We start from the raw sequence: 12,402 nt of genomic DNA, 5'->3' as shown, positions 1-12,402 counted from the left end.
GTATGCACATTTTTTGTTTCCCTTTGGGCATAGTTCCAGACTGTTCTCCAGAAAGGTTGGATGAGTTCACAGCTCTACCAACAATGTATTAGTGTCCCAGTTTTCCCACATCCCTTATAACAATGATAATTGTCCTTTCTGGTCATATTGGCCAGTCTGAGAGGTGTGAGGTGGTACTCAGAGAAGCTTTAATTTGCATTTCTCTAATAAGTAATGATTTAGAACAATTTTTCATATGACTATGGATCACTTTGATCTCATCTGTAAATTGCCTTTGCATATTCTTTGACCATTTGTCAATTGGGGAATGCCTTGCTTTTTTTTTAAACTTTGACTCAGTTGTCTGTATATTTTAGAAATGAATCCTTTGTCAGAAATACTAGTTGTAAAGATTGTTTCCCAGTTTACTACATTTATTTTGATCCTGGTTACAGTGTCTTTGTCTGTGCAAAAGCTTTTTTAATTTAATAACATTAATTTTTTAAAAAAGATTTTGAGATCCACATTTTTCTCTCTCCCTCCCTTCCTTCCCCCTCTTCAAGACACTGAGCAATCTGATCTAAGTAATACATGCACAATCATGTTACACATATTTCCATATTAGTTATTCTGTGAAAGAATCAGAACAAAAGGAGAAAAATGACAAAAAAAATTTAATATAGTAGAGATAGTATGCTTTGATCTATATTCAGAATTCATAGTTCTTTCTCTGGATGTGAATGGAATTTTTCTATCACAACTCTTTTGGAATTGTCTTTGATTGCTGCATTGTTGAGAAGAGTCTGTCTTCTCTCTCTCTCTCTCTCTCTTTTTAGTTTTTGCAAGGCAATGGGGTTAAGAGACTTGCCCAAGGCCACATAGCTAGGTAATTACTAAGTGTGTGAGTTCAGATTTGAACTCAGGTACTCTTGACTCCAGGGCCAGTGCTCTATCCACTGCACCACCTAGCCACCCCGTCTTCTCTTTTTAAAAAATAGATTTTATTGATACTTTATTTACATTACTTAAATATTTCCCTCCTTGAACCATCCGTTATAGCAAAGAATTATTTAAAAAGAAAAAGAGGGGACTTCAGGTGCCAAGATGGTGGAGTGCAGAAGGAAGCCTTCCCAAATTTCCCTCCAAAGAATTTGAAAACATCCTCAGAACTGATCTATAATAGGGAAGCAGTTTATCAGCACAGAAGGTTAGATCTGTCTCACTGGGTTGGGGTGAGTTGAGGTCCAAGAGCAGCAGCAGCAGCAGCAGCAGCAGCAGCAGCAGCAAGAGGAAGGAGGAGAATATTTTATACCATTGCTTATTAGTTTCAGATTTGTTGCAATTTTACTAGAAAAATTACAGTTACATATTTTAATCTATACTTTTTATATGATATCATCTCATTAATTTTGTATTTTCTACTTTGGATCTCTTCTTCTCTAGGTTACTATATTAATACTTTACTTTCTTGGTCATTTACTTAATGTTTCTGTTTTTAAATGAACTTTTTTGTTTAGGTTTTTGCAAGGCAATGGGGTTAAGTGGCTCGTCCAAGACCACACGGCTAGGTAATTATTAAGTGTCTGAAACCAGATTTGAACTAAGGTACTCCTGACTCCAGGGCCTGTGCTCTATTCACTGTGCCACCTAGCCTCCCCCTAAATGAACATTTTTCCAGATGAAGATGAAAAAATTCCTCCATAAAACTTACTTAATTGTACCTTTTAAATGTCAAATGAGAGCAATGCAAGAGAGCATGAAAAAAAGATAAGCCAAAATTTATTGCAGAAAATAACTTCTGGGGTGGCTAGGTGGCGCAGTGGATAGAGTACCGGCCTTGGAGTCAGGAGTACCTGTGTTCAAATCTGACCTCCTCAGACACTTAATAATTACCTAGCCGTGTGGCCTTGGGCAAGCCACTTAACCCCATTGCCTTGAAAAATCTAAAAAAAAAAAAAATCGCCAGCATGGGGCAGCTAGGTGGCACAGTAGATAGAACACCAGCCCTGGAGTCAGGAGTACCTGAGTTCAAATGCAGCCTCAGACATTTAACAATTATCTAGCTGTGTGGCCTTGGCCAAGCCACTTAACACCATTTGCCTTGCAAAAACCTAAAAAAAAAAAAAATTAGAACTGGCCAAATGGGAAAGGAAGTACAAAAACTTACTGAAGAAAATAATTCCTTAATATGATCAAACAAAAAGTAAAAAGTAAAAAAGTAAAATAAAAGCTGATTTAGAGAATATATACAGGAGAGATAATTTAAGAATTACTGGACTACTACTTAAAAGGCATAATAAAAAAAGGCTTTGACTACATCTTTCAAGAAATTATCAAGGAAAACTGCCCTCATATACTAGAATCAGAGGACAAAATAAAAATTGAAACAATTCACTCATCATCACCTGAAGGAGATCCCCAAATGCAAACTCCCAGGATCTTAATAGTCAAATTCCAGAGTTTACAGATTAAGGAAAAAGTACTGCAAGCAGCCAAAGAGTAACAATTCAAATATTGTAGAACTATAATCAGGATTACTCAAGATTTGGCAGCTTTTACCTTTAAGAACCCAAAGACTTGGAATCTGATATATCAAAAGACAAAAGAGCTAGCAATACAATCAAGAATCACCTTCCCTAGGGGTAGCTAGGCAGTATAGTGGATAGAGCACAGGTCCTGGAGTCAAGAGGACTTGAATTTAAATTTGACCTCAGAGGCTTGATACTTATCATGTGATCTTGAGTTAGTTACTTAATCCTTTTGCCTTGCAAAAAAAAAGATAAAAGAAAATGAAGTATCACCTACTCAGCAAAAATGAATATAATCTTTCCAGGAAAAGATATTTAATGAAATAGAGGATTTTCTAGCATTTCACATTAAAAGACCAGAGCTAAATAAAAAAATTTGACCTCCAGATACAAGACTCAGGGGAAACATTAAAAGTAAAAAAAGAAACAAGAGAAATCATAAGAGATTCAATAAGGTTAAACTCTTTGTTTTTCTATTTTATAAAAAAATTTTTAACCTTAAAATTTATTATTATAAAGTAAATTAGGGGCAGTTAGGTGGCACAGTGGATAGAGCACCAGCCCTGGAGTCAGGAGTACCTGAGTTCAAATTGGACCTCAGACACTTAACAATTACCTAGCTGTGTAGCCTTGGGCAAGCCACTTAACCCCATTGCCTTGCAAAAACTAAAGAAAAAAAAAGAAGAAAATAAATTAAAAGGAGTATAAATAGACAAAGAATGTGGATATAAGAGATTTTGATGTGATGATTCCTCAAGAAACAAAATAAAGGAGTGAGAAAGAAGTTTGCACTAAAAGGAGAAGAAAGGTGAAGATAGAATGGGATAAATTATCCAATATAAAATAGGTATTATGGAGCGGAAGATTGGAGAGGGAGGGTAGTAGGCAAAGCTTAAATCTTACTCTCATCAGAATTGGGTCAAAGAGGGGATAACATACATACTCAATTGGATACAGAAATCTATCTTATAAAGAAGTAAAATGGATGGGCATAATAAAAAGGGGGACTGATAAAAGGGAGGACAGATTGAGGGAGGCTGTAATCAGAAGTAAAACACTTATGAAGATGAAAAGGGTGGGAATGAGGAGGGGGAATAACAAGGGAAATATCAAGGAAGGAAATACACAGTTAGTTATCACAACTATAAATGTAAATGGAATGAACTCACTCATAAAATAGAAGTGAATACAGAACGAATTAAAAACCGGAATCCTACAATATCTTGCTTACAAGAAATGCATTTGATACACACACAAAGGTAAAGGACTATAATGAATTTATTATGCTTCAGCAGAAACAAAGAAAGAAGAGATAGCAATCATCATGATCTTAGACAAAGCAAAATCAAAAATAAATCTAATTAAAAGAAATAAGAAAGGAATCTATATTTTACTGAAAGGCATCATAGACAATGAAATAATATCAAGACAAAACATAGAAACACCAAATGGTATAGCATCTAAATTTCTGAAGGAAAATTTGAATGAGTTACAGGAAGAAATAAACAAAACTGTATTAGGAGGACCTCAACTTTTCTCTTTCAGAACTAGATAAATCTAATAAAAAAAAACCAAGAAAGAAGTTAAGTAGGTGAATAAAATTCTGGAAAAAAGTAAATATTATAGATCTTTGGAGAACATGAATGGAAAGAGAAAGGAATATTAGATTTTTCTCATCAGTATAAGGCACATCCACAGAAAATTGATCATGTATTAGGACATAAAAATTTTACAAATTCAGAAAAGAAAATAGTAAAAACATCCTTTTCAAATCATAAAAATTACATTTAATAATGAACAATGGAAAGATAGATTAAAGATAGATTGGAAACTTAATAATCTACTCCTTAAAAATAAGTGGGTCAAAGAACAAATCATAGAAATAGTTAATGATTTCATTAAAGGGAATGACAATGAGACAACATACCAAAATATATGGTATGAAGTCAAAGTATAATTGTTTACATCAATGAAAATAGAGAAAGAGCAGGTCAATGAACTGGGCATACAACTAAAACAAAACAAAACAAAAAACTAGAAAGGGAACAAATTGAAAATCTTTAATTAAACACCAAATTGGAAATTCTGAAAATTAAAGGAAAGATTAATAAAATTGAAAGTAAGAAAACTATTAGAATAATAAATAAAACTAGAAGTTGGTTTTATGAAAAAGTCAATAATGTAGATAAACTATTGGTTAATGTGATTTAAAAAAGGAAAGAAAAACCCAAGTTACTAATATCAAAAATGAAAGAGGTGAATTCACCACCAATGAAAAGGAAATTAAGACAATTGTTAGGAGTTATTTTATCCAAATATATGCCAATAAATTTTTTAAAATTATATTTATTTTGTTTTTGTACAAATGAGTTTTTTATACATTACTAAAATATTCTTGTTTAAGAGTAAACATAATACTCCCTCCCTCCCAAAATATAGACCCTCATGAGCAATAAAAAGGAAAAAATTAAAATTAAAATTAAAATTAAAAAAATAATAATAATAGGGGCAGCTAGGTGGCACAGTGGATGGAGCATCGGCTCTGGAGTCAGGAGCACCCGAACCCAAATCTGGCACCAGACACACAACAATCACTCAGCTGTGTGACCCTGGGTAAGCCACCCCAACCCATTGCCCTGCAAAAACCAAAAAAACCCCAAAATAAAATAAAATAATATAATAATAGGGGTGGCCAGGTGGCACAGTGTTCAGAAAATTATTAGCAAATTGATCATATCAAAAGAAATCATATGATTATCTCCATAGATGCAGAAAAACTCTTAAGACAAAATACAATACCCATTCCTTTTAAAAACACTAGAAAACAAGAATAGAGCCTACCTTAAAATGATAAGTAATATTTACATAAAACCATCAATAAGCATTAGCTCTAATGGAGATACGCTAAAATCTTTCCCAATACAATCAGGGTGAAGCAAGGATGTCCATTATCACCTCTATTATTCAAAATTGTACTAGAAATGTTATAGCAAAAAGAGAAGAAAAAGAAATTGAAGGAATTCGAATAAGCAATGTAAGCAAAATTTTCACTCTTTGCAGATGATATGATGGTATACTTAGAGAATCCTAGAGAATCAACTAAAAATAAAACACTTGATATCATTAACAACTTTAGCAAACTTACAGAATACAAAATAAACTCCACATAAATCATTAGGATTATATCTTTATTTTTGCTACTATTTAAAAATTATTGGGCTATCTGAAAGCCAAATCATTAGGATTATCAACAAAGTCCAGTAGCAAGAGATAGAAAGAGAAAATTCCATTTAAAATAATTAGAGACAGTATAAAATACTTAGGAGTCTATCTACTGAGACAAACCCAGGAACTCTATGAACACAACTACAAAACACTTTCCACACAAATAGACAGATTTAAACAACTGGAAAAATATTAATTGCTCATGGTTAAGCCAAGTCAATATAATAAAATGACAATTCTACATAAATTAATCTATTTATTAAAACTATGAAAAATTATTTTAAGTGCTAGAAAACAATAATAAAATTAATCTGGAAGAACAAAAGGTTGCATATCCTTTTCAATTTATTTTGGAATATGGTGCAATATGTTGATCTAAAGGTAATTTCTGACAGATTGCTTTCTAGTTTTCCCATAAGTTCTTATCAAATAGGAGGTTCTTTTCTTTTCTTTTCTTTTCTCTTTCCTCTTCTCTTCTCTTCTCTTCTCTTCTCTTCTCTTCTCTTCTCTTCTCTTCTCTTTTCTTTTTGTAAGGCAATGGGGTTAAATAACTAGCCCAGGTTCACACAGCTAGGTAATTATTAAGTATCTGAAGCCAATTAAGTATCTCAGGGCCTCCTGTCTCCAGAGTTTGTACTCTATACACCACACCACCTACCTGCCCCCTAGGAGATTCTTTTCTAAGTAATTTATGTTTTGGAATTTCATTATGTCTTATGGTTCAATAAATATACATTCATGCACTAAATCTGTTTAACATTCCTCAATTGATGGACATCAACTTTGTTCCCTTTTATTTGCTATGACATACTATTATAAATATTTTTGTTATATGTTGGATCTTTAAGTCTTTAGCCTTCTTAGGGTATACTTAGCAGTTATCTGTATCAATATCAATTACATTTTTTTTTATACTAATGCTTCTTGTCTTTGCACAACAGTTATTTCTGCATGGGGGAAAAAGACCTTTATCTTCCAGATTAAACTGTTGCCTTGGGACAGAAATAATTGAGCAAAAACTATTAAGTTCATTTTACTACATATGGGAATGCAAATGATATTCAGCTCTGTTGTCCCTTGACTCATTGGGTAAAGAGTTAAGTTTCATTATCTTCTCTATGGGACCTTCATTGTCTTTATTGAATCTGTAATATTTTCTAGGAAAATATCTATCTTCTATATAAGGGGATAATTTTGCCTTCTCCTTGCTGATGATTACACAGAATTACAAAACTTCAGAATTAGAAGAAATCTCAAAGGTTTTATATTACTTCAAAAAGGATTCTTTCTACAATAAAATTTTCCCCACATGACAGTGTAGCCATTTAGTTTAAATTCTGGCAGTATGGTCCCTGATAGGCTTCACAAGAGGGAGAAAGGACACCAAGGAAACTCAAAATAGGAAGAATAAATGGATAAGGCCAATCATATACACAGGAGACCTAATGCATGGAAGGCTCAAACTGGGAAGGCAGTGAGGGACTGGCTTTCTGAAGGTATCTGAAGTAAATGAGGGAGGAGTTGAAATAGTTGGGAAAACTGATGGATGTCATTACTGGATAAAAGGCAGTTAAAAAGAACTTAATGACTATCAACCCATATGCCATTTCTCACCGACACAAAATCTTTACGAAATTAATTTACACAAATATCAAGGAAATCCTTGATAAAAATAAAAGGTAACAGGCAAATTTTCTACAATCCATCATGTTTTTTATAGTCACACTATTGACTAAACGGTGCAGAAAACACAGTGTTCCTCTGTGTTTTTATGGTCTGTTGATTGTTAAAAAGTGTCATATGGTAGAGCAAAATTTAGACTTTCTGGCAAGGTTTCTCTCAATTCAATTCAACAAGTATTTATTGAGTATAAGATATTGTATTAAGCACTGAAAAAGAGAAAAAAGTAAAAAATCACCTCTGCCTTCCAAGATCTTATATTCTATAGTGATTATAAAGGTTTTTGATAGATCAAGATAACTTTGTTTAGATCCTCTAAATATTACTACCACATACTGTACAAAACAAAGACAGGCTAGTTTGTCAGTCTCCTATAACCTGTTATGAGCAATATCATTGAGAATCAATTTAGGCAAATTACTGGGTCAGGTAATAGAAAATCTCAGGTCTGGAAGGGAAGGACTTTAGAGGTCATCTAGTCCAATACTTAATCAGAAATCCTCTCTGTAATATACCTGAGGAGTAGTTATCTAGCTTTCATTGGAAGGCAACTAGTGATCCTCACGAGGCATCCCATTCCCCTTATGTTTAAGAAGTTTTCCTTTATATTTCAGCATGTAGAATCAGATCTCTAGAAATATCTTTATTTTAATGTACTTCTGTCATCACTGGTAAGGGTGAACATCTATGGAGAATTATCTCTGCTATAGGAAACTTTGCTGCCTCCAGAAAGGAACAATCTAAAGTGCTTGCTCAATTTGCTATATTCAATTGTCCTGTTAATATTTTACCTTTTTCCCAGAATATTCCAAATGACAGAATTTATCTCTCAACTTTGTACTGCCTTTTGTGATTTTTGCCTTTTCAAAAAACTATAAAAATGTTGACTTAGACAATTCTGAGAATAGTTTCTTTACAGTTAACTGAGGTTCAGAAAGGTCAAGATCTTGTGACTGAATGTTAGAACTTCATTCTATCAATAATAAAGTTCCCTTTATCTTAGTCTCTTACAACACTCATAGAGAACTGCACCACACCCTTTCTCCTCCCCAAGACACTGCATCCTGGTCATCCTTCATGCCCCTCCTCTCTTGACATAGTCTGCTCCCTATTGACAGTCTTCCCTTAACCCCCATTCTACTTCCTGCAATTTTTCTCCTTTTGGTGTTTGCTTATCCCTTGGGTTAGTTATCTATCAGGGGTGCTGGTATCCACCCTCCTTTTCTTCACTCCATCCCAACACTAATATCTAATTTTTTTAAACCTTTGAGTTTCAAATGCTCTCCCTTCCACCCTCCTCAATCCATTGAGAAGCAATATGAAATCCACAATATATGTGAAGTTGTACAAAACATATTTCTGGGAGTACCTAGGTAATGCAGTGAATAAAACACCGACCCTAGAGTCAGGAGGACCTGAGTTCAAATCTGACCTCAGACACTTAATAATTACCTAGCTGTGACCTTGGGCAAGTCACTTAGCCCCATTGCCTTGTAAAAACCTAAAAAAAACAAACCCCCAACAAAAAAAATATTTTTGTAGCAAGAAAATTGAAGTTAAAGTGAGCTTCAATCTGCAGTCAAGAATTCAACAGTTCTCTTTCTGGAGTCTATCCTTTTTTGAAAAAAATTACATATTTTGTTTTCCAATTATATACAAGGTAGTTTCTACCAGTCATTTTTTTTTGCAAGGTTTTGAGTTTTACAATTTTTTTTCCTCCCTCCCTCTCTCCATCCCTTTCCACTCCCCTCCCTGCAACAGAAGGCAATCTGATATAGGCTTTACATTTGCATCCATGAGGAATTCTGCACTTGGCATTTGCCTTTATACTTCATCATACCTAGTAACTTCTTTAACATCTTGGCTTCCCAATTCTTGGCCTTGAATTGCCATGCCATGACTTTTACCTTCACTGTGGTATTCTACTTCTATAGTCAAAAATTTTCTGACCATAACCTATTCTTCCAATCTAAGGTTACTAGGTGGTACATTGGATAGAGTGGCAGGCCTGGAGGCAGAACAGACCTCATTTCTAATCTGCCCGCAGACACTTAGCAACTTGACTCTAAGCAAGTCACTCCATCTGTTTGTTTCCTCTTACTGTAAAATAGGGAGAAATAATATTTGTAAAGCACTGAGCACGGTGCCAGATACATTCCTATTATTGTTTAATTGTGCCCAGCTCTGCATGAGCCCAAGGATTTCTGACCACGGGGATTTCTTGGCGAGGATACTGGAAAGGTTTCCTTCTCTAGTGGATCCCACATCCATAGGCAGAGATTAAGTGAACTGGTCATAAACTCTTCCCTTATCCATAGATCTGTATATCCCACAATCACCTAATTTTATACTATCCTTTAAATCTAAATCATTCATCCATTTTGACAACTTGTTTTACAATGGGAGATGTTGGTCATGTTTAGTTTCTGCTTTCCGGTTTTGCCATCGATATTTGTCAAATGAGGAGTTCTTACCAAAAGGTTGTTATTGTTGGATTGTTCAAACACAAGAATGCTATGGTCATTCGTTACTGTGTATTGTGTACTTAAGCTATTCCACTGATCATCACTCTATTTCTTAGCCAGCACCAGATTTTTTTTTTAGGATTTTGCAAGGCAAACGGGGTTAAGTGGCTTGCCCAAGGCCACACAGCTAGGTAATTATTAAGTATCTGAGACTGGATTTGAACCCAGGTACTCCTGACTCCAGGGCAGTGCTAGCTGCCCCAGTACCAGATTTTTTTTGATTATCATTTTGTGATAAGTTTGAAATCTGGAACTGCTAGGCTACCTTTCACTTCTTTTCGACTCCTGATAGGATATTCCTACAGTACAGGTCTGACCATTTCAGTAACCTGACTCAAACTCCATTGGCTCCCTATCACCTCTAGAATCAAATATAAATTTTGACTGGCATTGAGTCCTTTTACAAGTTAGCTTCAATTTATCTACTAGTCTTATCAGTTTATTTCACTCTTCTCAACTTACAGAGCTGAGATCAGAATTTGAAAAATATTCTTTGTGGTCTGGACAGCTTTAGGACCATCTGGTTTTGAGCTCTGTTCTCCCATGAACTTCCTTGCTTCACTTAACATGCTCTTCTCTAATCTTCTTGCTTTCCCTCCTCATTCATCATCACTGTAACTTCCCCTCCCAGAGTGGTCTTCCCTGGTCTTCATGGATAGATGAATATAGTTCTATTATAATGTAAGTCGTAAACTAGCTTTGTTTTTGTATTTATCCCCAGAAGTTAACACGTTAAGGTCTTAATAAAATGCTTTTATCATCATTCATTTTACCAAGGTCAATTAGCCAGGTTCTGGTTAAACAAATGACTTTCCATATCATTGCCAAAATTTGATGAGTAGGGCAAAGCCTAGGCCTGTGCTTTTCATCTTGAAAGGAAATTCTGGTCTGGGTTTTGCCACTAACTTGCTCTGTGGTTATGAGCAAATCTTCCAGTTGCTCCAAGCAGCCTGAAGAAAGTCAGACACCAGTGTTTTGGAAACTATTTTGTGATATTAGCAAAAGTTTTCCCTATAAAATGTTGTAAAAAATTCCAGGAAGCAATTATTTTTGTTTTAAAATAGGTTTAATCTCTATTTTGAGGACAGTTTGGTGGTACTAGGAATTCAGTCAGACCGGAGTTCAAATACAGCTTCAGGTACTTGCCACTTGCTAGCTTGAGACACTGGGTAAATCACTTAATCCCAACTGCCTTGTGCCTCCCCCGCCCCACCTCTGTTTTGCTTTAAAATTTTCTTTTATGCCAGGGGCATTCTAATTACTACTCCCTGCCCCACCACCGGCACTTTTGGGCTCTGTTGGGTGTATTCTCTTGAGCCCCAAAGCATTTCATGTACAAATCACTTTGGAAATATTTTGCTAGTTATTCTTAAGTTATCCCTACCTCTAAAATTTTCTGTAAAGCAAATTTATTACCTCTGAATACCACTGTGCAGATTACTGTAGGAATGCAAACAATAAACTCAAAGAAGCTAAAGGAAACAATAGGATAGCAGAGGAGGGAGTGATTTCCTCATTAGGTGGTCAAGGAGGGTTTTTAAGTGGTTGTCCATGGGATTTTGAATTCTTGCATGAAGCCCTGTCTCAGCAAAGACAAATTGATGGGGTGTCCTGGGGCAGGCTGACATGGAGGAATACAAAGTCAGTGGTAGGAATGTTTGAGGTCAACAAAAGTTACACATGTTCCTGAGAGCTACTTTCCTTGGGAGACACAAAGATCTGAACTGTCCTTGGGATGAGTGAGGCACAGAAACTCCCTCTGAATTCTTGGTTGGGAAACATGATAAAAACAATTCCCACAAATCTATAGCTAAACCAGAATGGGGGGGAAGGGCTAGGGAGGGGGTTAAAATAATCTTGGCTAAGCCCAGAGACTTCTTGTTTAAAATGTTCAAGGATCCACAGACTCATGATGTGAAAGCAGAAAGTGTGGGCCACTGAGGTTCTCTAGCCCAATCTCCTCATTGCACAGGTGAGGAAAGTCAGGGTCAGACAAGTAGGGAAGGGGAAAAGAAAAGGGAACAGTAATACTGTGCCGGCTCTGGTTATGGGTTTTACAATTATTTCATTTAATCCTCACAATAATCCAGTTAAGTGCTATTATCCCCCATTGTTACAGTTGAGGAAACTGAGGCAGAGAGCACTTTAGTGATTTGTCCAGTCAGAAGTCCAGCAAACATCTGAGGTTTGAACTCAAGTCTTCTTGCTCAGAGCCCACCACAGTCACACAACCAGTGATCACAAACACACATCTCTTCTATCTTTAAACTATAAATGTGAAGCTCACACTGCCACACATACCCACCCCACCACTCACTCGAAGCCTTTGATGCCTGTCAAAGAAAGGTGAAACAGAACCTCTAAACTACAGATAAGGGAAAAACAGCTGTCTTTCAATAGGAATCAGTGGAAGCTCTATGAACTACAGAGCTCCTAACTATCTTCGCTCAGGGCTGGGCGGATTT

Source organism: Macrotis lagotis, chromosome 5 (assembly GCF_037893015.1).
Source record: "Macrotis lagotis isolate mMagLag1 chromosome 5, bilby.v1.9.chrom.fasta, whole genome shotgun sequence".
Lineage (NCBI taxonomy): Eukaryota > Metazoa > Chordata > Mammalia > Peramelemorphia > Peramelidae > Macrotis > Macrotis lagotis.
Note: the sequence above shows the minus strand (reverse complement) of the source record.